Source organism: Bubalus kerabau, chromosome 5 (assembly GCF_029407905.1).
Source record: "Bubalus kerabau isolate K-KA32 ecotype Philippines breed swamp buffalo chromosome 5, PCC_UOA_SB_1v2, whole genome shotgun sequence".
Taxonomy (NCBI): Eukaryota; Metazoa; Chordata; class Mammalia; order Artiodactyla; family Bovidae; genus Bubalus; species Bubalus kerabau.
In genome coordinates, this window is record NC_073628.1 from 45234934 (window position 1) to 45262126 (window position 27193).

The 27193-nt window shown below is 43.1% G+C and overlaps 1 protein-coding gene and 2 long non-coding RNA genes across 4 annotated transcripts in view; 2 read left to right on the forward strand and 1 right to left on the reverse strand.

Annotated features, from left to right (window-relative positions):
• GRM5 (glutamate metabotropic receptor 5) overlaps positions 1 to 27193 on the reverse strand; it is a 655231-nt gene that overhangs the window by 37622 nt on the left and 590416 nt on the right. The gene's annotated exons all lie outside the window — the stretch shown is intronic.
• The window catches only part of LOC129652687 (uncharacterized), an 87539-nt gene that overhangs the window by 35554 nt on the left and 24792 nt on the right, over positions 1 to 27193 (forward strand). The window contains exon 5 of one of the 2 annotated variants that reach the window (XR_008714684.1): positions 8722 to 8813. The exons of the other annotated variant lie outside the window; for it this stretch is intronic. This is a non-coding gene — a long non-coding RNA (uncharacterized LOC129652687). Of the gene's footprint in view, positions 1 to 8721; positions 8814 to 27193 lie in introns of those variants that run through there. 2 annotated transcript variants of the gene reach the window in all.
• LOC129652691 (uncharacterized) lies at positions 1295 to 6464 on the forward strand. Its single transcript, XR_008714688.1, has 3 exons — positions 1295 to 1336; positions 1452 to 1506; positions 6201 to 6464. It is a non-coding gene; the product is annotated as an uncharacterized LOC129652691 (long non-coding RNA).

Below are 27193 nucleotides of genomic sequence, written 5' to 3' on the forward strand. Positions count from 1 at the left end.
GGCCCTGACATCCAAAGAAGGGGTCGTGGGCACCTCCAGTCTGTCACTGGTTGGTGATAGCTGTGAGGGGGAGGGCAGACTTGTGGGACTGAACCCTTAGCCTGTGGGATCTGATGTTACCTTCAGGTAGGTAGGGTTAGAATTGAGTTGAATTGTCAGACATCCAGTTGGTGTTCAAAGAATTGCTTGTTTGTGTGGGGGGACCACCCCATAATTGGAACTGAGTCCAGAAACCCAAAATAACCAGTCACTAACTATGTATTCATTGTTGTGTTCTCAAACTGCTTTAACTAGTGGAACCACACAAGTCCAAGAACTTATAAATACTTAGATAAAGTTTTTGGTCACATATGTTTGAAGAATTGGCATTGGCTGGCAGGTATTTTTCAAATATTTCCCTCAGTTACCTTTCAAGTCACTAGACTAGGAAAGTATCAACAAACACAAAATGAAGAAAACGAAGCTTAGTGTTTCTGTGTGCTTATCCCTTACTTGGGCAGTTATACATTCATGTAAAAGAGGGCTTGGCTTTACTCAGTGATTATTTTGGAATTCTTTTCCAAAAGTGAAAGTTGCTCAGTCATGTCCAACTCTTTGCGACCCCATGGAATAGTCCATGAATTCTCCAGGCCAGAACACTGGAACGGGTAGCCGTTCCCTTCTCTAGGAGATCTTCCCAACCCAGGGATTGAACCCAGGTCTCCTGCATTGCAGGCAGATTCTTTACCAGCTGAGCCACCAGGGAAGCCCTTTTCCAGGTACCGTCTTATTTGAGCCTGATTATAGTAAGTTTAGGAGCCAGTTTTATTTCTCTGTTCTTTCGCTTTGCCTCCCTGGCTTTGGACGGGCTGTTCCTTCCTTCAGTTTTCAATTTTAACTTTGGTCCAGTCTTTGTCCCACACTTCTCCTGTCTACAACCTTTATAACAGCTCTGGGCACATTCAACTCTCTTCCTATGTGATCTCAACCACCAGGCTGGATCTCAGCTTTTAGCCTCCAGGCAAAGTTTGGATCTATCCTGCAGATATATGCTAGGAGATCTCTGTAGTGGTCACCCAGAAACACAGTTTCTACTTCTATTTTATTTTGTAAAAATTTCTTTATTTATTTTAAAATTTTTATTGGAGTGTAGTTGCTTTATAATGTCATGCTACATTCTGCTGTACAGCATAGGGAATCAGCTATACATATACACATATCCCCTCTTTTTTAGACTTTCTCACAGTTTCTAATTTTAAAATGAATGAGGCAGAGTGTAAAACTGCATTTTATTTTTCAGATTTATTGCCATGTTACCTTTAGGATCATCCTAATTTTGGAGCCTGACAGTGATAAAGTAAGGAGAGAAACTATGATATACATTTGAATAGCATTTAAAATATTGCAGAAAGCTTCTCCTCTATTTCTAATTCTCTCAATAAACTAAAGTCATTATTATCCTCCTCCTTCAGATAAGGAATGTATGGCTCAGAAAGCTGCTCCAGTCTGGCCATGGCCCCATAAGTGGTAAGTCACAGAAATGGGGCTAGAAACCAGATGTCTTACTTCCAAATATCATGCTCCTTATTAACACCTCACTTTCTTCATTTTATGCTGGAAAAAAATGCCCTTATCTAAATAATTTGATAAGCCATTTGAGGGACTGAAAAGGTCACACATAAGAGCAACAATGTGTATTCAGGATAGGGAGGTTTTGAACACAATATAAACTTATTTTTCCAAAGGTCAGATTCGACTCCATAGTGGCCAGGCGGCATAAATCACCCTCCAGGGCCCCGGCCATCCCTTTGACAGGAGTTTGCAGACCCAGGACTACGCAGAAGTCTCAAACCTGTGACAGAGGCTTCTCTGAGAAGAGCATCAGTGTTGCTGCATGGGACGCTGTGTGACTGCAGAGACAGACGGGGGGAGTAGGGGATACTGGAGAGAGCTGAAGCAAAAGCCCGAGCCATCCTTTCAAATCGTATTGATCAAAGGAGAATTTTAGACGTGAGTGAATGAGAGTTCTTATGAGTGAATCTTCCGAGGGGAAGAGGAAGGCCAAACCTGGCTCATTATCACCAAGTAATACTGCAGAGTAATTCGCTACTTCAGTCTCATCCCTCTGCCCTCATTGAGCTGCTACAGAAATAAATACTTTGGAGGACTTTACTATGTGTTCCGGCAGATCTTGTGGTCTCCATCTGCAGAAAAGCAGCATTTGCCCAGACTTGAAATGTCAGCTTGATCCATTCAGAGATTTCAGATTAAAAACAAAAATTGAGCATGATTAATAGGCCCAGAAAAGAATGTCAGAATTGAATATGCGTTGTGAAAGTATTTGAGAAGCTGCCAGGGAGCATATGGCTCTATCCTCTATTAAATAAAAGGAAGTAGAAGTTGGCAGGTGGGGAAGCAATGCAAATAAGCACTTAAAATGTAAAGAATCAGCCATCTTGACCCAGTAATTCTATTCAGAGGAATTCATTCTAAAGAAATAACAGAAGCTGGAAGGCTTCTTGCAAAGACTTCTCTCTTCAGTGATATAGAAAATGGCAAAAACAATACAAAAGAAGAACAAATAAACCACTGGAGAACAGTGTAATAAATTACAGCAATATTATGGAAATGCGTAAAATTTTGTATTGGGTAAAGCCTTTCATTGAACTTCCGGAGAGTTCCCAAAGGATGTATTTTAATGGCACTTACGATGAGAACTTGTTTTCAGATATGAATCATCTTAAGTCATTGCCTTTCCATGGTGTACTTTCCTTTGATGTTGCTGTTTGTTTCACAATCGGTAGAAACTCGGGAACATACAGATTTTAAAACTAATTCTAATGTGCTTTACAGGCTTATGCAACATCCTCAAGAGGGAGGCGTTTGCAAGGAGGAGCAAAATGTTAACCAGAAGGAGGGTCTCCTTAGGAGAACAGGGTCAGCCAGAAGAAACTCGCAGGAGTGTTAATTTAATATTGCTGGCTGTGATCTTCAGGGCGGGCTTCCCAGGTGGTGTTACTGGTAAAGAACCCACCTGCCAATGTAGGAGACGCAGGTTCGATCCCTGGGCCAGGAAGATCCCCTGCAGTAGGAAATGGCATCCCATTCCAGTATTCTTGCCTGGAAAATTCCATGGACAGAGGAGCCTAGTGGGCTATAGTCCATGGGATCACAAAGAGTTGGACATGAATTAGTGACTGAGCACATCTTCGGGTTGAGAAATTTTTAGACTAAATTGTTTATTCTTTCTAAAGATAGATGAGTAACTTTCAAGGAGGCATTTTTCCTAACATTTTTGTGCATGGAAATTGGAAAAGCTTTGGAGTCAGACCAAGCTGGGTCATAATGACAGTGAGAGCCAATATTTACTGAGCACTTGGAATAGATCAGACACAGTCTATACCCAAATTTTTACTGATTTAATCATTGCAACAGCCCTTTGAACTAGATATGTCTCTTATCTTTATTTTGCAAATGAGGAAGAACTAGAACACAGGGAGATTAAGTAACTTGCCCAGGTTTACTGGATTGGTTAACCATGATGCATATTATCACTTAATTGCTGGTTATAGACACCGACTGGGCCATTTGTTGGGCTCTTCTGTCTTTTCATTTTAAGTGGCTTAAGGTACTCAGGTAACTGTGCTGTGCTTCAAACCCTTTCACCTTTTTCCTGATCTCCTGGCTTGAGCCACTGCCTTGCGCTTTTTTGACCATTATTACCCTAAAAGAGGGGCTTCCCAGGTGGCACTAGTGGTAAAGAACCCTCCTGATAATGCAGGAGATATAAGAGTCTCAGGTTCGATCCCTGGGTTGGAAAGATACCCTGGAGGAGGTGATGGCAACCCACTCCAGTATTCTGCTTGGAAAATCCCATGGACAGAGGACCCTGGCCAGCTACAGTCCATAGGATGGCAAAGAGTTGGGCATGACTGAAGGAACTTAGCATACTCACATGAACCCTAGAATGTTGGAAACCTGATCCCTTTTCAGCACTTATTTCAGTTGCAATTTGCCCTTAGCAACGTGGTTTTCTCCATTTGGGGTCTAGTACTGCTTATATGACAATAATATTTCCCTTGGGATGTGAGGCTACATACCTAGAAAGATGGATTTGAGAAGAGAAAGCACCTTGAAAGACATGAATATCAAAAATCTTAGGTTGATAGTTGTTTCATTGCTCTATTATCTTTCTGGGATGAGGAGAACATTTCACTGTGAAGAAGGATTCATTTTAAATAAATTCAGTTCTGCATTGCCATTAGGCCTCTACTAAGATAAAAGTTACTGTACTGAGTTGGAATAATAAAGTATGGATGCAGTCATGTTTGAATGAATGAACAAGGCAATATAGAAGAATGATTAAATGCTTTAGCTTTGGAGCCAGATAGATCTGGGCTCACAACTCAAGACGCCCACACCTCAGGGCATCTCCGTGGAAGCAGATTGCTCTAAAGCTGATGAAGGATCAGGGCCCCTCACATACAGCAGTCCCTTGCAAGGCCCTGTTCCTACTTGTGTATTCACATTTTTCAAACTTTTTCTTAAATAGAGTTCCCCCTTCCCTGGAATTGCATGAACTCTAAGTGTCACAAATACAATGGAAGTGAAAAATAGATTCAAGGGATTAGATCTGATAGAGTACATCATGCAAAATGCCAGGCTGGATGAAGCACAAGCTGGAATCAAGATTGCTGGGAGAAATATCAATAACCTCAGACACACAGATGACACTACCCTCATGGCAGAAAGTGAAGAGGAACTAAAGGGTTTCTTGATGAAAGTGAAAGAGGAAAGTGAAAAAGTTGGCTTAAAACTCAACATTCAGAAAAGTAAGATCATGGCATCTGGTCCCATCACTTCATGGCAAATAGGTGGGTAAACAATGGAAACAGTGAGAGACTTTATTTTGAGGGGAGGCTCCAAAATCACTACAGATGGTGACTGCAGCCATGAAATTAAAAGACGCTTGCTCCTTGGAAGAAAAGTTATGACCATTCTAGACAGCATATTAAAAAGCAGAGATGTTACTTTATTGACAAAAGTCCGTCTAGTCAAAACTGTGGGTTTTCCAGTAGTCATATATGGATGTGAGAGTTGTACCATAAAGAAAACTGAGCGCCATAGAATTGATGCTTTTGAACTATGGTGTTGGAAAAGACTCTTGAGAGTCCCTTGGACTGCAAGGAGATCCAGCCAGTCAATCCCAAAGGAAATCAGTCCTGAATATTCATTGGAAGGATTGATGCTGAAGCGAAAACTCCAATACTTTGGCGACCTGATGTGAAGAGCTGACTCATTTGAAAAGGCCCTGATGCTGGGAAAGATTGAAAGCAGGAGGGGAAGGAGACAATAGTGGATGAGCTGGTTGGATGGCATCATCAACGTGATGGACATGAGTTTGAGCAAGCTCCGGGAGTTGGTGATGGATAAGGAGGCCTGGTGTGCTGCAGTCCATGGGGGCACAAAGAGTCGGACACGACTGAGCAACTGAACTGATATGTATTCCTGTAGCTGATTCACTTTGCTATACAGTAGAAATGAATACATTTTAACTAAAAAACAAACAAACTCCTCCCTTTCACCCCTAAAAGACTTGCTGATGCTTTCTGAGTTATAATTTCTGTATTTGTAAAATGGAAATGTTGGGGATCAGGTGAAATCCTTGTAAAATTCTTGATCTTAGCAGGTGCATATTAATATTACTCTGTCATTCTAGTAACTTCTGTGTCCAGGCAGGTTTTCCCCAGACAATTCTGATACAGAATACTTTGTCTTGTTTTCTCCACATGTTCTCCTAATACTTATGAAACCATTGACCCTTCTGCTGGGTATGACTTGTATCATCTCCACTAAATCTTATGGTTTAATAAATCTTTGATTTTTAACAACATCCAGACCTGGTTCATGTGCTCCTGCATGCTCTAAGTTAGGCAGCTGTGATTTAGGCTGGATTTAAAAATGATCTGGAGACGGTTGATGGTCTCTTTATTGTATCTCAGCCTATCACCCCTGTTAATCTGTATGAGAACCCTATTCTCCTCCTTCATACCCTCATTTCAAGTTATAAACAGATATTAGTTTGCTTATTAGTCTATGATCTGTGTTTCTCATTAGCCTGTAAACTTCATGGAACCAAAGGCACATCTGTTCTTTTCACGGACACCTAGCATAAGGCCAGGTGTATAGCAGCAACTCAACAAAGGCTTTTTTGCATGCAGGTAGCCATGAAGATGGTAAAGGCAAGAACATTTGCCAGGGGTGAGGCCTGCGATTCATCCAAATGTGGCTGCATCGGCACAGGCTCTCCCCTTCTGTTGTACACAGACGTTCACCGGTTCTTCGTATCTCAGCAGAGTTCTTCTGTTTGTCTCCCCCATTTCTTCCTCTAGTCCTATTCCTTCACCTTGGTTGTTCCCATCTCACATCTGCACACAAAATGTCCTTCTTTTTTCTCTTCCTCTGGCTTCTATGGAGGAACACACAAAGTGTTTCCAAATATTGCCAAAAAAAAAAAAAAAATCTTAGGTCCCATTTCACTCAGGTTTAAAGATTAATTGGTTTTTGACAAGACCAAGATGAAGTAGTGGTGGTCAAGGGAAGCTGGGGAGTTCCCAGCCCCTGTAGGAATGTGGGGATGAGGATGGGAGAGGCAAGCTTACCGTACAGTTACGGCGGCAAACAGCGCCCACAGAGAGGGAGGCTGTCTCTCTGCAAGTCCTCGGCCGGCTGAGGGCGCTCTTACGTGAGCTTCAAGAGAACCATCTCTGCTCCATGTTACCACGCAAGATACTAATCACAGGTCTATGGCCAGGGACTGTCCACTTTCATTCTTCCTCCCATTGTTTTAATAGTATCATTTTAATAAAGCGAATTATGTTTCTTCTGGGTTTAGGATCATGTCTTATGGTTTATTATAATCACATGTCATTACAACAGAATTATTTACTAATTTTGCCCTTTCTAAGCAGGTTCCTCATTATTCATTGCCCAATATCACAAAAACTCTAATTGAGATTGTTCTAATTTCATAATGGTAGATAAAGAAACATTACATAAAAATGATGCAATAAGGCTTTATCTGTAGGGTTTAGTCTCTTGTGTTTCTTAAGTACTTATGTACCAGATACTTAACTAGGAGTTGCATGGTGATCTAGAAATACAGATAGAATGTAATAAAATAATGTATGCTATTATACTACATGTATAACATATATACACATACTGCACATATATGCATACAAATACACATATCTCTATATAATCATATACAAATACACAGGAATAGATATACAATATTTCTCCAAATTTTTCTAAAGGCACTGGGCTTGTTTTCTTGAGACAGGCTATGAATGTATGTATGTAGATATGAGCGTGTGTGCTCAGTCGTGTCCAATTCTTTGTGACCCCAAGGACTGGCAATTGAATGTACTGACTTTGGAGTGAATCAGCATGGTTTTGGTTCCTAGCAATACCACTTACTTGCTATATGATTTCATGTGACTTACATAGCTTTTCTTAAATTTCATCTTTCAATAATGAGAGCAGTGTCTCTTAACTCACAACATTGATGTTTTACAATGGATTTTAGCATTTATTTTCACAAAGACGCTATAAAGTTGGTATTGTTGTCATCCGCATTTTACAGATAAAGAAGCTGAGTCACAAAGTAGTTAAATGACTTGCTCAGAGGTCAGAGGGGGCAAAATCAGACACATCTCTGGGCTGTTGAACTATAATGCTTATACTCTAGGGCATTAGATTAAAGAAAATAACTGAAATTGCCAAAGGGATGACTACAAGAAAATAAAACTCAATTAAAAGAATCAAGAAGAAGCCAAAGACCAGGAAAAGGAGAAAGAACAAACATATGTGCCAGGCACCTTTAGGAGTCTTTAGACATTGTCTCAAACATCCTTAAAACCCTGGGGCGGGGTCGCAATGACCTTTTATAAAAGAGAACTACAGTTCACAACTACAGCTGATGAAAGCTGATACTGGGATTCAATCTAGGTCCTTCTGATTATAAATGCTATACTGAGATACATCTTGTGCTTCTAGGTACATAGCATAGTTCTGTAGTTGGCATTAGGAAAATACCTTTCACAGGCTCTGAGCTCAAGGAGCTTAGAGTCTTAATGGGGATGACAGACATGGGTGCCACAAGCAAGGAAACACAACATTCACGGTGAAGGTAACAACACCCATTGGTGTGGGTGGCTAGGACGGGAAAGATCCTAGAACTCAAATGGAAAATGTCATGGTGGACCTTGAACTTCACCTGGACCAAGAGGCTGAAGCTTGGCACACCATTCACAATCACTGTCGAATGCCTGATCAGGAGAGTTAAGAGAAAAGACATAGTTCTTTTCCAGTTAGCTTCCTCCTCACACAGGACCTATTAGCTTTCCCCTTCAACTCTGGAGAGAGGTCAGGAGGGGGCGGTCCCGCAGGGGCATGCTCGCTGCCTTGCCAGTTAATGCCAGGTCAGGGACCACGTCTGTATCAGTGCCCTCAACAGTGACTGGAGCCTGGCAGGGCTGCATGAAGCAATGTGCTGGATGAACGAATAAATGAATGAGACACACAAAAAGAGATGGATTATTTCAGGGAAGACCTACAGTGATCAGAGAGGGGAGGGAAAAAAAATCACAACCAGGATCCATACCATCATGTTATCCTTCCTTTGAGGTCTCTCCCTTCCCGTCTCATGTAATTATTTCCTCTTCTGTGCCCCTGCAGTCCTCCTACAAAGACAAACCTCCTCCAAACCTCTGCTGACATTGTTGGCTTGCATCCCTGGCTCTACTGAGAGGAGAGGAGTTATCTAGAGGGAGGAAGGTATCGTATTCACCTTTATATCTCTAGTGCCTAAAATACCATCTAGCTCAGCAGACAACATGATGAATGATACATTCTCAGCAAATAATACCTATTTATTATTGCTGTTTGGGTAATAAACAGCACTGAGTGGAGATCGTTCCTTTCCTGTGATTGACTTCTGCCCAAGTCTCCTCCTGCTAACTTGGTTTGTTGCCTGATACACAACTTACATTTTTCCACCTCTTGTATTACTGACTCCCTTTAATTCACTACATTTTAATTTTGATTCCATGCTCCATAGAAGTGTGTATTGCCCCCTTGTGTCTCCTTCAGTGGAACTGCCCACAAGCATCCCCTTTTAGGTGTTTCTGCCCCCTTCTGCAGGACTCTGCTGCCCTCTAGGGGGCCTTGCTCACCACATACGTCTCCGGACCCCGTTTGCTCTGCGATTGACCATCCAGTCCTTGGTTGGGATTGCTGCCCTCATGGCAGGGCTGCCAGACTCTGAGGCTCCTTTACCTACTCCTGCAGCCCCCAGTTTATAAACCTGTGGCTGTACAGTGTAATGGGCTTAGGAATATGAGCCTGTGGCATAAGCAAGCAAGGAAGCTGTCAAAAATTGAATCCCATCCCAAGAGGAGCTTTTGAGGTGGCAGCCACTGGGTCCCAGTGCTCTTGGTACCAACAGGATCCTCAGCTGTGAGTATCCCACCTGTATCTTGGAGGAGTGAAGTGAAGTGAAGTCACTTCGTCGTGTCCCACTCTTTGTGACACCATGAACTGTAGCCTGTCAGGCTTCTCTCTCCATAGAATTTTCCAGTCAAGAATACTGGAGTGCCTTGCCATTTCCCTCTCCAGGGGATCTTCCCAACCCATGGATCAAACCCGGGTCTCCTGCATTGCAGGCGGACTCCTTACTGGCTGAGCCACGAGGAAAGTATCTTGGTAGTATGCATATTATGTCAAAGTTTATTCTCTGGAATCCAGTATCCAGCTAATGAGAGTGTTTTACCTGGTAAATGAATGATGATTTCCATCTTTGCTTGGGCCTCTGTGATATAAAGAACTTCCTCAAAGAACTGGGGCCTCAGTGGTTTTCTTGGTTAAACCAACATCTGGTTACCATATCCAATGGTGATGGCTCGTAACTCGATCTAATTTGACTTCTCTGTAACACTGGAACTATTGATCACTCTTGGATCATTCTTCCTACTTTTGTGTTATCAGTTGTGTCTAGGTCTCAGATACACTTAATACTAATACTCAGGAATTTTTTGTCTACTTATCAGACTTTCCTTTATCTAGTCTGGGCTCTTTATCTAGAGGACCCTGCCCTTTGCTTTTCCAAACTGTACTTCAGACACCAAACTCTCTAGTTTTGCCGGCCAGTTTTTCCAGCAGCTTCTTGGATATGTTCACTTAGATGTCTCTTAGGATTCTCAAATTTAACAGTTCCCACATGAAGCTCATTTTCCTTCCACCTTTCTCTCCTTTATCTTACCATCCTTGCTCCCAAATTTATGCTCATTTAGTCTGATTATCATCCAATGCAAACGATTCCCCAACCCTTTTATTTTAGTATCCATCCTGGACTTTTCTGAGCTCATCAGACATAGTATTGACAAAACTTCACACTTCATTTTATCCTTCAAGATTCTCCTCTCCAAGTCCGAATTATATAGGTCCCAATCCCCCGATTTTGATACAGGTCAAAAATCTAGGACTCATCTTTTTCTCTTTCCTTCACATACATATAACAATGATTGAGTTCTATTGTTGTACTTTCTATTTGAAACCATCATAATCTCTAAGCCCATCACAATGGACATCGAGCTGATTTCTCACTTCTCTTCTTTCCACTCTACATTCTGTTCTATCTATAGAAACCAGAAGGATCACTTTAACATATCAGTCTCATCATGTAACTTCTCAAACCTACCAAAGCATCCCATTATATGCAGGACAAAGTACGAAATCTGTATCTCATGCCGTCTGATCTCCACATGCTGGTCTACCTGTTCCTTTGACCATCATCGCCCCTTCTTAGGCTACTCCACCCACAGTGGGTCTTGCTTGTCCCCCAAAATGATAATCTCGCTCCTGCCTCAAAATCTTCTCACTTGTTCCCTCCACCTCTCCAATATTTATGTATCCTGTTTTCTCACTTCATTTTGCTCTCTATTCAACTTAGTCAGAGAGGCTATTCATGATACCATAATTTAAAATGTCTAAAATCACTGTCTATCCAGCACATTCTAGTTCTTCACTTTTCTTCATTATTTTTAATAGCAGTTATACGATAGTGATTGCAGCCATGAAATTAAAAGATGCTTACTCCTTGGAAGGAAAGTTATGACCAACCTAGACAGCATATTAAAGAGCAGAGACATTACTTTGCCAACAAAGGTCCGTCTAGTCAAGGCTATGGTTTTTCCAGTGGTCATGTATGGATGTGAGAGTTGGACTATAAAGAAAGCTGAGCACCGAAGAATTGATGCTTTTGAAGTCTTTCGAGTCCCTTGGTCTACAAGGAGATCCAACCAGTCCATCCTAAAGGAGACCAGTCCTGGGTGTTCATTGGAAGGACTGATGCTGAGGCTGAAACTCCAATACTTTGGCTACCTGATGTGAAGAGCTGACTCATTTGAAAAGACCCTGATGCTGGGAGCGATTCGGGGCAGGAGGAGAAAGGGACGACAGAGGATAAGATGGCTGGATGGCATCATCGACTCGATGGACATGAGTTTGGGTGAACTCCAGGAATTGGTGATGGACAGGGAGGCCTGATGTGCTGCAATTCATGGGGTCGCAAAGAGTCCGACACGACTGAGAGACTGAACTGAACTGATACCTATATAGAATTGTTTTATTTGTTTACTTTTTATTGTTGTTCTCTCTGACTGCAGTTGAACTTCTGTGAGGGTTGAGATTTTGTTTTACCACTTTATCTTCAAAGAGAGGACAATTCCTGGTACACAGCACCTTCTCAGTGAATCATTGCTGGGTGTAGTGGTGAGCAAGTCAGGATATTGAAATGTATGCTAAGTTCTCTGTCACATAACTTTTGGTTTATCTTCAGTGGGGACTATATATATATATATATATATATATATATATATATATATGCAATATATATCTGATGTATTATGTATTAGTATAATACTTTTATTGCAGTAGTTGAATGCTATAGTTTTTATACAAAGATCTTTCTAAAAGGAAGAAAATTTTACTTAGACAAACTGCATTTTATTCCTTTTAGAAAGATGTTTGTATAAAAACTATAGCATTCAAAACTAAGAACTTTTTCTATGTACTATGAAGAATTCATAAAAATTGAAGGTATGGAAGAAATTAAAAATTTCTACTACAGAGATAAGATATCACATACATTATAATAGCTTAAATGATCTCTACCATATATATATAGGTATATATATATATATCCCCATCTAAATGAATGGTGAAGTCATTAATAATGGGATATATGTGTTTAGAACTTTTGTAGACTAGATGGTGAATAATGGCTTTATAAATGGCATAAGCTGGATCAGTAAATATGAGTGAGGGTGAATTAATTTCATGGTCATTAAATAATGTATAGAAGCAGTGATGTAAAAAAAGTGTTTGGGGTCCACAGGTGAGGCAACTTGCTTTATGCAGAAGACTAAAGCTCAGGACGAGCATGAAGGAAGGTTGGAAAGGTAAGAAGATAACCTGAAGACGTTCTGAAGAGCCTTGAATTGTCCCTGTTGTATTTTTCAACATATAGGAACTGAGGAAACATTGACGGTTTTTGAGAAGGTCAAATGTATTGGATTTATCACCCTTACAGTAATTCAGATGTACAGAGATAAAGTAATGGATTTGTGTAGCAGTTATGGAAATACAAATGAAGATAAAAAAATGTTTGAAAAAACATTTTAAATAACATGTAATATCTCACCAGCATCTAATCTCTAATTAAATATGCTTCAGTTGAGGACAAAGACAAGTTAAGCATGGCTAACATTTTGATGGTGGGAAGTAGCACTTGTTACATTTAACAGAAACACAGAAAAAAGAAATCATTAAAGAACTTATTTGATATAAAAGAGTGAGTTTTGGTATGTGTTGAGATGATGCTGGGTATAAAGATGGAACTATCCAACTGCCATCTGGCTACTCACTACTTGACCTCAAGAAAGAACCCTTGAGATTTGAAGGTAGGATGATAGCTGAATTCTCTGAAGAAGAGAACACAGGGACAAAGGAGCCAGGGGCCGTGGATTAACCTTAGTGACACAGAGAGCTGGGATACAGGAAGTGGCCCCAAACGCCCTGACCTCTGAACCTTTGTGTCTGTTGTTATCTCTTGTTGGAACTTCTTTCCCCACCTAAGCAACTCAGACACTCCTACTTATCTTTCTTTTCAGTGTTATCTGCTTCCTGAGTCTCTTTAGCATGTTACTGAAGGTTGAAAGTCTATAACTGATTCTCCCTTTGCAGACCCACAGGAATCTTTTTCCAGCTTTGAGTAATGGAGGATATAATAAGGCATTTTATATATATATATATGGATGTATAAAATAATATATATGACGGGAGGAATGTCAGACAAATTGTGGGGGGAAGGCGGGACCAAACGACTCAGGAAAAGTAGAGAACTTATTTTTGCCAAGAAGTTAGAAAAAAGGACATTCCATCTTTACCAAGGGAATACATGTCAGGGAGGAGAAGGAATTGTTAACTCACAGGTGTATGCCTGAGACATACTCTTTTTCTGGTATGTTCTACAAGAGATATGACTTACATGCCCAGATATATATGATGTAGTTAAGCCACACAAGGCTAATGCAAAAGGAACATTTTTGGATACAGAATTTTGACAAAAATGCTATTTACCCCACCACCCAACAATTTATATCAGTTAATCAAAAACATTTTAATCAAATTCAAGTAGTAACAAATGAGACTACTAACATCACATGCAAATTAAAATTCACTGTAATCACAGCATTCAAAATATCAATTCATTATACAAAGGGAGTGCTTTAGATGCGATTCATCAAAATCATCCAGACATAGTCTTTTATAGCTCCACAGATATACTTCAATTATTGCAGAGCCAAGCCAGTTAATTAATCATTTCAAAGCATTTCTCTTCCCCCGAATTAAACACCTGAAACACGTTATTCATAACACTATAACCCACCAGATCTAAATCTTCTTAGCATTTGCTTTCTACATGCCCAGTGAAAGACAGAAGTACATTTAAATAGTATATTAGACAATGGTAGAGCGAGACTTAAAAAGTTGACTTATTCTTTTGGAAAATGAACTACCATTGAGTGTTTTTTTCACTATTAGGGAAGGAACTAGGTCTTCACCAGAGACTACAGAAGTGCATTTTTGCTGCCTATTCCTCACATTTTTACTGGTGAATCTGTTTAAAAAGGCATTGTGATAGTTACTGGTGATGGAGACACAGAAGTCAGTGCCTACAAGAAACGTAGTCTAGCAGGGAGAAGGACACATGAACGACACGATAATACAATGTGAAGAGTTCCGTATGAGGCGATCCAGGAAGTCCAGGGGAAATACAGTTTTTAAGGAGGTGTTACATTTAGGTGAGAATCTGGAGGGTGAGAAGGTGTTTTCTGGGTAAAAGGAAGAGAGGTGAATGAGAAAGAATAGAATATATACAGCAGGAGTAGGCCAGACAAAGGACTGACTAAAGTGTGGAGTATTGGGGAATTGTGTGCAGTCTGGCCTTGGGAGAATATGCAGTGTGTGTTGGGAGGAGCAATGTTGGGGTGGGGGAAACGTTGGGGGAATTGGTGGAACAGACTGGGGACTAGGCCTCAGGTTGAGAAGGTCAAGTCTTCAAGGGCCAGGTCTTAAAGGGTTTGTGAGCCATGGGCAAGAGTTTTTGATGTTTATATTTTAAGACATGTATACCTGCCAATTTAAAGACTGAGTGATGTGATCAAATTTGTACTTTAGGAGGGCAGCTGTTGAGAAAGTGTGTTGCATGTGTGCTCAGTCACTAATTCACTCTTTGCAACCTCATGGACTGTAACCTGCCAGGCTCCTCTGTTCGTGGGATTCTCTAGGCAAGAATACCAGAGTGGGTTGCCATTTCCTTTTCCGGGGGATCTTCCCGACTCAGGGATCAAACCTGTATCTCCTGTGTCTCCTGCATGGGCAGGCTGAAAAATTCTTTACCACTGAACCACCTGGGAAGATTGTTGGGATGGGTGTACATCAATCATAGAGATTTAGGACATTTTGTTGGAAGTTCAGACTGTAGTTGATGGTGTCCTGATCTACAGTAGTATCATTAAGAAGGGAAAAGATGAAGTAAAACAAGTAGAAAAAAATGGTTGAGGGAAGACTCAGAAATGACACTGGGCTGGGCAACTAGGTTGAAGGTATAGCATTTATCTAGAGTGGCGGTATAAGAGGAAGAAGAACCTTCAATGATAACTCCTTTTCCCTTTTGAGAAATGTTCATTTTATTCAATGTCAAGTTTTTTTGTTTTTTGTTTTTTGTTTTTTTAATATGCAAGATAATCCCAAACTTCCCACTGGGGCAATAAGAGCTAAGTATTAAACCTAGCAGCTAGAAGCTCCAATACTGGCCACCTAATGTAAAGAGCTGATTCACTGAAAAAGCCACTGATGCTGGGAGAGATTGAGGGCAGGGGGAGAAGGGGGCGACAGAGGATGAGATGGTTGGATGGCATCAGCGACTCAGTGGACATGAGTTTCAGTAAACTCCAGGAGATAGTGAAAGACAGGGAAGCTTGGTGTGCTAGAGTCCATGGGGTCGCAAAGAGTTGGACATGACTTAAAGACTGAACAACGAGTTGAAACTAGCACCTCATCTCAAGTTGCAGAAATAATAGTGAAAAAGCCATTTTTAAGGCAATGATAATTGCATGTAGTTTCTGACAAGTTCTTTCATTTAGCACTTTCACAAATAATGATGAAATCATTATTTAATTTCTTGGTCAAAATAATGCTTTCCTCTGATTACCTGTCTTACATGTTATAATTATCCAGGATTTCAAATACACTTAATTCTAAAAATTTAACTGAAATATTTGCATCAAGTAGGTGCTAGAGAAATCCCTGGTGAATTTCAACTATATCTAGCCATTTGTAAAAGAAACCTTCACCATCTCAAACGTTTTTAAATGGACAACTTTAGGAATAGTCTTCATTTGAAGAATGGGAAGACAAATCATAAAAGTAAATGATTTATGTTTATATTTATAAATATATTATTTATACTATATATTTTTATAAATATATATTTTTATATTTTAAAATGAATCATAACTAAGAAAAATGAAACCACATACTTAATCTGAATCTGCCTTTAGAAGATATATCCCTTTCCTTGTAGCAATGTAGTTAAAGTTAGCACAGTCTGCCTTATGCAGACATTTCCACCAAGACTCTGAAATGTCCTTCTCTTGGGTGTTTGCTTTAATGACCAAACTGGATTGGCTCTGGGCCTTAACTGGATTAACTAGAGTGCTCTAGACCAGAGGTCCCCAGCCCCCGGGCCACAGACTGGGACCTGTGGGTGGTCTGTTAGGAGCCAGGCCACACAGCAGGAGGTGAGTGAGGGAACCTTGCTGGGTGTTTGTGGCCACCCCCACCTGTGTTTATGGCATCACCTCCTGAGTGCCACTTCCTGCCAGAGCGGAGGCAGCTTTGGATTCTCATAGCAGCTCAGACCCTCCTGTAAACCAGGCATGCAAGGGGGCTAGGTTGAGTGCTCCTTGTAAGAACCATCCTGAAACCATTTCCCCACCCCCATCTGTGGGAAAATTGCCTCCCTCAGAACTGGTCACTGGTGCCAGAAAGGTTGGGGACTGGTGCTCTCGACAGGGGCTTTAAGACTTCCAGAAAGAGTGTGGGTGGGAGAGAGGCTCAACAGGGAGAGAATATGTATATATATATAAAATACATATAATATATATATAGGACTGATCTGCATTGTTGTACAGCAGAAGCCAACACACTGTAAGGCAATTATCCTCCAGCTAAAAAATAAAAAATAAATTAAAAAAAAATCAAATTACGGCGACAGTGACACATTCTCAAATGTCGTCTTTCTCGAGCCTGGCCTTTCGTCCGTTCCTACTAACTCTTTACAAATACAAATACCCTTTCAAATACAGTCTTCACGTTTATAATTGCTGCTGGTGACGGCCATGGACTTGGATTAGAATTCAAGGTTCACATCCTTTCTAGATATCTGTCCCTGGGCGGTGGGCTTTCCAGCTCTGTCTCTCAGTTCACTCATTGATAAAATGAGGCTGCTCACGTTGCCTCCTTCACGGGGCTGTCTCAAGGAGTCAATGAATGTTTGTGAGGAACTGATAATAGTGCCTGCCATGTGCTAAGTGTTCATAAAAGTAGGCTGTCGTCATCAGCGTCATCACGGTGATTAGCCTTTTTTCACATCCTACGTGGCACCTTCTCTTCTCTAGGTTCTGCCTGTTTAAACCTTGAGCTGGAGTGCCTCTGGGCTTGATTTCACGTCAGGCAGCAGTGACTGCCTGACCCCGCCCTCAGCATGCTTTCTCACCCCCTCCCACCCCAGACCCCATCCCCATCTCACTTGCACTGAGCCCCAGATATGAAGTGCTGCATACAGAATCTGACTCAATAACTTCCACTCAGGTTGAAGGCTACGACCTGTCTCTTCAGCATGCTTTGTTCCTCTCCAGAAACAGTGGGACTAAGCATGTGACACAGCAGACTGGCTTCTCAGGCTTTAGAGAAAGCCTTACATGTTGGGGTGTCTTAGAGCTGAAGTTCTTCACTGCAGCAACTGAGTTCAAACCCTGAGGTAGCCGCTCACCCTGGTGGGCAAGTGTCTTTATCTCTCTAAGCCCCATCAGCATAGTGGGCATACTGACCCTCCTGAACAGGGTTGCTGTAAGAAACATACTGGATGAAATAAATCACACTCATGGGCATTTGGGGCATCCTCAGTAAATGGAAGCTCTTGATGGTAGTCAGTTTGATTCCTGAAGACTCAACACTGGTAACATGACCTATTGGATTTGAATACGGAATGAAGCAGGGCAAAGACTAATGGAGTTTTGCCAAGAAAATGCACTGGTCATAACAAACACCCTCTTCCAACAACACAAGAGAAGACTCTATACATGGATATCACCAGATGGTCAACACCGAAATCAGATTGATTATATTCTTTGCAGCCAAAGATGGAGAAGCTCTATACAGTCAGCAAAAACAAGACCAGGAGCTGACTGTGGCTCAGACCATGAACTCCTTATTGCCAAATTCAGACTTAAATTGAAGAAAGTAGGGAAAACCACTAGACCATTCAGGTATGACCTAAATCAAATCCCTTATGATTATACAGTGGAAGTGAGAAATAGATTTAAGGGCCTAGATCTGATAGATAGAGTGCCTGATGAACTATGGAATGAGGTTTGTGACATTGTACAGGAGACAGGGATCAAGACCATCCCCATGGAAAAGAAATGCAAAAAAGCAAAATGGCTGTCTATGGAGGCCTTACAAATAGCTGTGAAAAGAAGAGAAGTGAAAAGCAAAGGAGAAAAGGAAAGATATAAACATCTGACTGCAGAGTTCCAAAGAATAGCAAGAAGAGATAAGAAAGCCTTCTTCAGTGATCAATACAAAGAAATAGAGGAAAACAACAGAATGGGAAGGACTAGGGGTCTCTTCAAGAAAATCAGAGATACCAAAGCAACATTTCATGCAAAGATGAGCTCGATAAAGGACAGAAATGGTATGGACCTAACAGAAGCAGAAGATATTAAGAAGAGAGGGCAAAAATACACAGAAGAATTGTACAGAAAAGACCTTCATGACCCAGATAATCACGATGGTGTGATGACTGACCTAGAGCCAGACATCCTGGAATGTGAAGTCAAGTGGGCCTTAGAAAGCATCACTACGAACAAAGCTAGTGGAGGTGATGGAATTCCAGTTGAGCTATTCCAAATCCTGAAAGATGATGCTGTGAAAGTGCTGCACTCAATATGCCAGCAAATTTGGAAAACTCAGCAGTGGTCACAGGACTGGAAAAGGTCAGTTTTTGCCGGGGTCCAGCCCTGGCTGATCCAGGGAGTTCGAAGCAGGGACGGTGTCGGCGAGGATCAGGATACAATAGCTTCAATTAGATATTAATTAAAGATGTAAAGAGTAATAGAATGAGGATAGCTCAGTAGGAAAATTCAGTGGAGAAAAGAGGCTGAGTAGCTTGGTTTACACGGGAGATCAATAAAACTTCAAGACAAGAAGCTTGCACCACTTACGTAGGCCACAGGCGTCCTTCCGTTCTCCCGAAGGAGAGGAGACACTGAGGCCTCCCTGGTCGGATCTTAGAAGCCCAGGCATAATTAGTAAGCATGGCGGGTTCTGCACTCCAGATGGAGACTCAGCCAGAGTGAGAGAGAGAGAGCGACATGGGGAGACCAGTATTTCAAGAAACTGATCCCAATTCTTTATTTTCCATGGTCTACTTTTATACACTGAGATGTTATGCAAAAGTCATGCGGGGTCAGCAGTCCTGACTTTTATCAAAGTCAGGTGCTTCATACAAATGTATACAGAGGTCTTAGGGGTGTTACATCATCTTCTGGCCAGGGGGGCCTGCTGACAATTTATGACCCTCTCCTTGTGACAGCAGTCAGTCAACCAGGACACTTATTTCTCCAAGGGTGATTATTCTTAAAACAGACGCCACCCAAATAAAGTTACATTCCTATAGGGTGAGGGTGTAGTGGGTTTTAGTTAAGGAAAGAATTTACTTAGCCTAAGGTCTAATGTGATTAATATCAAAGGTTAATACTTATTTCTATATATTCATTAATGTGTGTAAGGGCAGGGGATGTGGAGACTTAGCAGTAAACATTGGCTCAACAAATGAAAAACCCTTCACCAATACAATTTCTAATCAGCCCATTATACTTATACTAATAGTTTTCTAACTTTTCTAAGGAACCTGTTTTTAGAAGGTTTAAAGCATCTCGTGCCTCTCATGGTTGGGAGGCTGTGAGCAATCACATGTGGCCGGACAAGCCTGTCAGGCAGGCTAGAGAGCCTTCAGAGGAGTTTGTTAGGTTAAAACGCTCTTGTCATGCCCAGGAGTTTTTATTAACTGGAGCTCTAAGTTTACCCCTTCTCCGAAAGAGGTGGTGGGGGACAGCCCCCCATAAAATCAGAGGTGTAGATGAGAGCACAAAGTAATAAAGTAGGCAGGCTCTGGTTATGGGGGTAGATGCTCGAGGATTTCCAGGGGGACTCCTGAGGCCCGATCCCGCCTTTGCGTATGTCGAGCCTCCTTCCTCATGACCTTTGCCACGGGCGGAGTGCCTCATGCCAGCCCCCAACAAGTTTTCATTCCAATCCCAAAGAAAGGCAATGCCAAAGAATGCTCAAACTACCGCACAATTGCACTCATCTCACACGCTAGTAAAGTAATGCTCAAAATTCTCCAAGCCAGGCTTCAGCAATATGTGAACTGTGAACTTCCTGATGTTCAAGCTGGTTTTAGAAAAGGCAGAGGAACCAGAGATCAAATTGCTAACATCCACTGGATCATCAAAAAAGCAAGAGAGTTCCAGAAAAACATCTATTTCTGCTTTATTGACTATGCCAAAGCCTTTGACTGTGTGGATCACAATAAACTGTGGAAAATTCTGAAAGAGATGGGAATACCAGACCACCTGATCTACCTCTTGAGAAATTTGTATGCAGGCCAGGAAGCAACAGTTAGAACTGGATATGGAACAACAGACTGGTTCCAAATAAGAAAAGGAGTTCGTCGAGGCTGTATTTTGTCACCCTGTTTATTTAACTTATATGCAGAGTACATCATGAGAAACGCTGGACTGGAAGAAGCACAAGCTGGAATCAAGATTGCCAGGAGAAATATCAATAACCTCAGATATGCAGATGACACCACCCTTATGGCAGAAAGTGAAGAGGAACTCAAAGGCCTGTTGATGAAAGTGAAAGTGGAGAGTGAAAAAGCTGGCTTAAAGCTCAACATTCAGAAAACTAAGATCATGGCATCCGGTCCCACCACTTCATGGGAAATAGATGGGGAAACAGTGGAAACAGTGTCAGACTTTATTTTTCTGGGCTCCAAAATCACTACAGATGGTGACTGCAGCCATGAAATTAAAAGACGCTTACTCCTTGGAAGGAAAGTTATGACCAACCTAGATAGCATATTCAAAAGCAGAGACATTACTTTGCCAACAAAGGTTTGTCTAGTCAAGGCTATGGTTTTTCCTGTGGTCATGTATGGATGTGAGAGTTGGACTGTGAAGAAGGCTGAGCGCCGAAGAATCGATGCTTTTGAACTGTGGTGTTGGATAAGACTCTTGAGAGTCCCTTGGACTGCAAGGAGATCCGACCAGTCCATTCTGAAGGAGATCAGCCCTGGGATTTCTTTGGAAGGAATGATGCTGAAGCTGAAACTCCAGTACTTCAGCCACCTCATGCGAGGAGTTGACTCATTGGAAAAGACTCTGATGCTGGGAGGGATTAGGGGCAGGAGGAGAAGGGGACGACAGAGGATGAGATGGCTGGATGGCATCACTGACTCGATGGACCTGAGTCTGAGTAAACTCCGGGAGTTGGTGATGGACAGGGAGGCCTGGTGTGCTGTGATTCATGGGGTCGCAAAGAGTCGGACATGACTGAGTGACTGATCTGATCTGGTGGAAAAGTGAGCGGCAGGAGAATATTTAGGCAAGGCTCCTCTGTGATGTGTGAGAATAATAGGCATGTTATAAAAATCTGGCATTCGTGTGCTAGGAAATAATGTTGATTTCCCCCCCCCCCAGCTTTTATATGCTATATTACTTTGTGGGTATAGAAATATGATAGCCACAATGATGAAGAAATGAGCATGTTAGTATGAGGAATGTCCTTCAGTTGGTACAGCCAGGAGTCAGAACATCTGCTGTTAGCAGCGCTTCCACAAGAGTTAGCGTCTGGCTCCGTGCATCAGGCTCTTTGTACGAGCCCATGGTGGCGGTTCCTTTTCCCTGGTACACAAGGTGAGAACTCCTACAGCAGAAACACGCTGTCCCTTCTTAGATGCCCAGCCTCCCTCCTGGCACCCAGTGCAGGCGAAGGACCTGGTCCACTGACTGCGGGGGTGGGGATGAAGGTTGCAGGGAGAGTAAGAAGGAGAGAAGGGGGGGTGTCTGTAAGCAGCTGACACCCAGAGTCTGGTCCTTCAGCAGCATTTCTCAGGACGGTTAGAGATGCCCTGGAGTTTAGAGGCTGTCTGCTAGCTCGCGCTCTGTCTGGCATGGTTTTCCCTGGAGAAGCAGTCACAAAGCAGTGTCTGCACAGTGAATACAATTAAACAGAAGCCTCTGGAAATGTCCAAGGGGAAATTAGATAACCTGTGCCTTGATGCAGGGATCTGGAGTTTGAAGGTGAAAGAGACAGGCCAGACGCCCGAAGTCCGTATCCGCTCGGCTCCCGTTCGGCACATTAGCATTCTGCACAGGTGTCTGCAAGCTCTCCACTGAAGTCAGTGTTCTCAGTTTTTCTCAAGTATCCTCAGATATTGCAAACATCCTTTAGATTAAAACAAATCCTGGAGTTAGACTCCAGTTGTGAGTGGAGGTTGGAATCGATTTTTCCTTAGTTTTTCATTAGTGAACTATTGAAACGGAAAAGGGCTTGCTAGTCTGCTTGCGGGCTAGAACACTGGGTTCTCCACGTGCTACCCTGGCAGCCACCAGCTCTGTGCCCAGAGGAGCAGAGCCTGCTTCGCCCAGGCCCATCCTTCCAGTGAGGGGCTGCACACTTGGCTGTGCCCGGTGGCGGGAGAGTTCCTGCGAGACGTGTCTGTGGTCACTCTGGACTCAGGTCACCCCTCGTTTCCCTCAGATGCCCCTGCAATGTCACCGTGTGTCTGTCTGGGTCGGAGCACACTGTCCGTGGTGCCAGGCTCGCCCCAGTGAGTCAAGTGGGCGCTGCTCCCCTCAGCTGCTGACCAGGACTCCGCTGGGATCTGGAGTACCATGGACAGGACATAACCTCGGGAGAGGCTGAGATGGAAGGGTAGCACAGTGGGCCCTGTGGATACTCAGGGGAGCAAAGTCAGGGCTCAGTAGGGCTTGATTTCCGTTTATTTCCTCTGTGACCACAGTAACAATTTACCGAGTTTCTGCTAGAGATGATGAGAAACCTGGGGACTGAATAATTCAACCTAGGGATGAATAAGAAAATGGTCTTGTCTCAGTGATCTCTAGTTGTGTGTGTGTGTGTGTGTGTGTCTCACACTGAACCAGAATAAAACCTTGGAGAATGTTATGGAACCGCACAGGAGTTCTGTGTAAAGATGAAAATCTCCTCTCTGGTTGAATCAGGGTATCTTTTGGGGGGTGTTTGTGCCCCCAATCTTACAGAAGGTGTGTGTTTTCTCTTCCTTCTATAATGAATGACCACAAACTTAATGACTTAAATTTATTATCTTACAGTTCTATAGATCAGGAGTCCAATAGGGCTTCCATTAAGTTAAAATCATGAGGACCTCATTCCTCCTGAGTCTCTAGAGGATGATCCATTTCCTTGCCTTTCCAGCTTCTAGAGGCTGCCTTGCCCTCTAGGCCCTTCCTCCATCCTTTAAGTCAGCATCTTCAGTTCTCTCCAACTCTGATATCCCTGCCTTCCTTTTGTAAGCCTGTGTACTCAGTCATGTCCGACCCTTTACGACCCTGTGGACTGTAGCCCGCCAGGCTCCTCTGACCATGGGATTCTCCAGGCAAGAATACTGGAGTGGGTTGCCATGCCCTCCTCCAGGGGGTCTTCCTGACCCAGGGAATGAAACAGCATCTCTTGTGCCTCCTGCATTGGTAGGGAGGTGCTTTACCACCAGTTCCAGTAAGGACCCTTGTGATTACACTGGGCCCACTTGGATAATTCAGGGTAATCTCGTCTCAAGATCTTGAACATAGGCACATCCTCAAAGTCTGTTTGCCATGGGAGATAGCATACTGACAGGTTCCAGGGAATGGGGTGTTACCATGTTTGGGAATCATTATTCTGCCCATCACAGCGGGCATCCACACTGATACTGTAGCACTCTGTGTCTCCCTTGGTCTACCCGTGCCATCTGAGCCTGAAGAAAGTGTCTTCGCTTGTTGGCTTTTACTCCTGTTGCTCTGGCAGTGTTATGTGGTGATTACACCCTGGGATTCTGGCCAGTGTGTGCCTCAAGGCCTGTTCACACTCTCGCTAGCTAACCACAGCCCCCAGCTGGCACTGAGGCACTTGTGTATCTAGACCTGTGTGCAGAGGAGCGGCTCCTGATGTTGGACACTGGCACCAGGGGGCAGGTGGGGAAGCCCCACCGTCAGAAGCAGGCAGACAGAGGAGGAGCATGTTAGAGTCATTTCTGAAACTGCTGTGGCCTTTACCACGTATGTGGAGAGCAGAGCATATGCTGAAGGCTCTAGCCAATAGCCAGCCTCTTAGAGTTTCATGAGTCCACAGAGCAAAAGTCCTAACGGGGGGCAGACAGGAAAGGGGGGCAGTTACCCACTTGTATATCCTCTTCAGGATTTACCAGTGATGCTGTTGTAGAAAAAACATGGTGTTTAGATTCAGAGGACCCTGGGTTTGAATACCATCCGTTTCCCTTAACAGCTGTGCCATGTTGGACAAAACAACCTCTTTGCACTTGAGTTCTCTCACTTTTAAAACAGAGAATAAAAATATAATACTATCTACTTCATGTGGTCGCTGTGAGCTTAGCATATGGAAGTTGGTGGTTTTCAAAGCATGAGGCCTGTGTCGGCAGCATGTTCATGATATCGACCACTATTATCTCTCAATGGTGGTTGAGACTTGCTTAACAGACGTGGATCCTACCTTGCCTTATCTTTCCCGGCAGCTTCTTTGGGTTTACCATGCTTTGTTTTCAGTCATTGTCTGTTTTTTGGAAGAGGAAGGTCACTGCCCCATCTGTTTGTTTCCCAACTCAGGGTCTCTCTTTTTCTCTCCAGTTTAAACAGCCATGTGAATAACAGATCGGAGAAAACCGAGTGATTAGTTTGCATTTTGGGCTCTGCCATTTTAACTCAGCAGAGAGAGCTCTCTGGCAGCTCCCACCACCTGGGGTATCCGTTGTGGGCCCCAGAGCCAGCCGGGCGGCTCCCTTGTGCCCATCAGGGAGGTGGTAACTCTTTGCTTCCGCTGCTTTTTCTTTTTTGGTTAAACATAAGTGAATAATGTAAGCATGCATTTGCCTCACCAAACAGAGCTTCATATTATGTTAGGTATACAATTCACCACAGGGGTTTGTCATCTCGTTTCTGTACATTAGGTGAAGTGAAGCTGCGTGTTCTAGGCCAGGTTAAAAGTCAATTTTGTTTTTTTCATGAAGAAGCATAAATGCATTACCAACACCACAAGGAGAATGACAAAAATGGCTAATTCCTACAAGTCACCTTGAAACTCTGAGGCAAACCTGACTTCTACAAAGGTAGTTTAATGGAAATCTCTTAATGCACTACTTCGGAATATGATGGAAATGTGGGGGGGAGGAGCCCCCAGGATATAGCAGTGATTGACCAGATTGATCAGGCCAGGTTTGGGCCTCCTACGTGGTGCTAGTGGTAAAGAACTGGCCTGCCAGTGCAGAGGACCTAAGAGACTTGGGTTCAGTCTGCGGGTTGGGATGATTCCCTGGAGAAGGAAATGGCAACGCACTTCAGTATTCTCGCCTGGAGAATCCCATGGACAGAGGAGCCTGGTGGGCTACAGTCCACGGGGTCGCAAAGAGTTGGACACGACTGAAGCGACGGAGCACACACATCCAGGCCAGATTTACATGGTCAGACATTTCTAGTTCAGTAACTTTCCCAAAGAGTGACGTTATGGAGCCTCCTCATATCATGTTCCCAGAGCTGTGTATGGGGTCGACAGGAGCTGAGAGGGCCCCATGATGAGGGGTCTCATCTCATGAACCTGGACGCACTCCATGTCATGCTCTCAGTGACCCTGTGAGCTTAATGCAGAGAGTGGTGTGTGTTACTGTCCTCACCAGCCAGAGGCTCCGGCTAAGACCCCAGCTCGGACACGGCAGAGCCGCCAGGACTGGAATCCATGTCCTTGCTGACCAGGCTCACTTCCCCACAGCACACTGCTTCTGCCAAGTTGGAAGGTAAGTGGCACCAAAGGCTACCTTGTTGCATGACGTCACCTCAACTGATCTGTCTCTGTATCAAAAAAGGTCACCTTTGGGGCCATTTCCCTGGGTGTAAAATCAGAATCAAAATATGGATATTTTATGTGACAGAAATATGTTCACAGTGCCCTTATTTATGAACAACGGTGACATGGGATACATGGTTGAGAAAATGAATGTTTAATTCATATTAGAATGAAAAAAAATGAAAGTCTATGGACTTGAGTTTGAATCCAAAACTTACTACTTATTATTCTTGCCTGGAGAATCCCAGGGACGGGGGAGCCTGCTGGGCTGCTGTCTGTGGGGTCACACAGAGTCGGACACGACTGAAGCGACTTAGCAGCAGCAGCAGCAGCAGCATCTGTACACATCTCAGTTTACTATGTTTTCTTACCCGTGGATGGGGATAATGCTTTCTATTATATAATACTGTGTGAAGACCCAATGGGACAATGTGTGTCAAAGTGCCTGGCACAGTGTCTATAACAAAGCAGTTGCACAATAAGTGTTTGCTACATAAAGGATGAAGCAGGAAATCAGTCCTGAATATTCATTGGAAGGACTGATGCTGAAGCTGAAACTCCAATACTTGGGCCACCTGATGCGAAGAGCTGATTCATTGGAAAAGACCCCAATGCTAGGAAAGACTGAAGGCGGGGGAGAAGGGGACGACAGAGAATGAGACGGTTGGATGGCATCACTGACTCAATGGACATGAGTTTGAGTAAGCTCTGGGAGTTGGTGATGGACGGGAAAGCCTGGCGTGCTGCAGACCTTGGAGTCACAAAGAGTCAGCCACGACTGAGTGACTGAACTGAACTGAGATCACTAGTAATCAGTATTTAGAAGCATAAATGAATCTGTCTGTTGTCTAGCAGAGAAAAAGGGTGGGAGGCGTCAAGTTGACATTGGAAGGTGGCTGCGAGGAAAGTGGATATCTAAGGTGGGTGTTAGGTACTTCCCTGGTGGTCCAGTGGTTAAGATTCCACCTACCAGCGCAGGGGACATGGATTCGATCCTCAGTCTGGAAAGATCCCACATACTGTGGGGTAACTAAGCCTGGCACCCCAACTACTGAGCCCGCACCCTAGAGCCCATGGTCCACAAGAAGAGAACCCACCAGAGTGAGAAGACTGTGCACTGCAGCTAGAGCATGGCCCCCACTTG